General features: G+C 36.3%; 1 non-coding gene across 1 annotated transcript; it reads right to left on the reverse strand.

Annotated features, from left to right (window-relative positions):
- Nucleotides 1–1,158: 1,158 nt before the first annotated feature.
- On the reverse strand, nucleotides 1,159–1,231 carry TRNAG-CCC (transfer RNA glycine (anticodon CCC)). Its single transcript has one exon. It is a non-coding gene; the product is annotated as a tRNA-Gly (tRNA).
- Nucleotides 1,232–1,766: the final 535 nt, after the last annotated feature.

The following is a 1,766-nucleotide window of genomic DNA, read 5'->3' on the forward strand; positions in this document are numbered from 1 at the left end:
TCCTAGATGACACTTCTAATCTCATCTTTTTAATGACAGCCATTCTAACAGGTGTGAGGTGATATCTCATTGTGGTTTGATTTGCACTTCCCTGATGATTAATGATACTGAACATCTTTTATGTACCTGTTGGCTATTTCCTCAATGATAATTTAAATCAATAGACAAAGCTAACACATGAAATGAAAAATAATTTTTGTTAAACTCTGTGGAAACAACTACGAGAGCAGTAGAAGTCTAGACTTCACATTTACTGAGGATCTAGTTTAGGTTTTAGGCATTAGTTTAGGTTAAAGGCACTTGAGTTTTGGGGGGATGGGGAGTATTTTTCTCTTTCCAACAGTAATATCACTCTCAATTTAACCCAGAAATAGTAGACCAAGAAGACTTTACATAATACAACTACCTAGCTTTGCCAACTAAAGACATCTTTAGAAAAGTGACTCGAGATTTAGACCCTAACCATATAATACTGCTCTGAGGTTTCAGAGTACTGATACGAGTTTTCGTAATTTCTAGTACATTTTTACCAAGTACAGCTATCTCTAATTTTTCCTTGTAGTAAACAAAATTGTGATCTTCATAAAAACAGACTACATTATGCACTTTTTTTTAACTACACATGGAACTAACATTATGCTAAGAGAGTAAAAGTTATGGTACTTGCTAAATATGTCTGAAGGCAAGTGCCTCACCACTGTCTAAGCAAATACATTAAGGAACTTCAAGCTGGGCAGGAATTAGAGACAATCAGGAAATGCTATTGGTGAGAAATATTGAACTGTCTCATATATCTAAACTTAGGATTATCTTTCTCTCCCAAATATATGTATTTATTTTCCATAGTCTTCAAACTGTTGTCACCTTCAAAACATACTGAAAGTATACAGATCTTGGTAGCCTAGGCAACAGTGTTGTGAATGATGAAGATGTCAAAGTTATCAATAGGTGGCGTATACCACTGCAACGTATTAATAACTTTTAGAGCACATTAGGTCTGAAGACATCTCAGTCACCTAAAAATACTGACAGGGCCAAGCTCAGCGGACAGTCAAGGTTTACCTCATTTTTTTTTTTTTAATATTTATTTACTTATTTGGCTGCGCCGGGTCTTAGTTGAGGCATGCAGGATCCTTAGTTGCTGCATGCGGGATCTAGTTCCCTGACCAGGGATCGAACCTGGGCCCCCTCAATTGGGAGTGAGGAGTCTTAACCACTGGACTATCAGGGAAGTACCTACCTCATTCTTAAATACTATTTTGACTATACGTTCATAGTAAGTAAAAGAGACCGATGTTTACTGACCTCTATTAGAGGCCTCTCCAACCAGATTTCAGTGCTTACTGTCATCACCCTTATGCTTGAGATATTTTTTAGATCGAAAAAATATATAGAGAGGAACACTGATTCATTTATTCAACATGTATTTTTGAGCACTAACTGTGAAATAAGCCTTAATCTCCATGAGAGAGATTAACAACAGAGAACAAGACAGACCAAGTCCATACTCTTATAAGCCTTACATTCTTGGGCATTATCCCTCACAGAGCATCATGCTTTTATCCGTGAGGTGTCCCAGTACATGTGTGACAGGCTTACTGCTTGAGAAATATTCAGCTAAAGTATGCCAAGTTTTGAAAGCACAAAATAACAGTTTATGTGCTCAAAATTTAAAGGGTCATTTCAATGCAGAGAAATGTGTCTGAAATACCTATGTAAAGAAAGGAAATATGAGCACTGGTATATTTAAGTATCTTTTTTTGTTT

Source organism: Phocoena phocoena, chromosome 21, assembly GCF_963924675.1.
Source record: "Phocoena phocoena chromosome 21, mPhoPho1.1, whole genome shotgun sequence".
Lineage (NCBI taxonomy): Eukaryota > Metazoa > Chordata > Mammalia > Artiodactyla > Phocoenidae > Phocoena > Phocoena phocoena.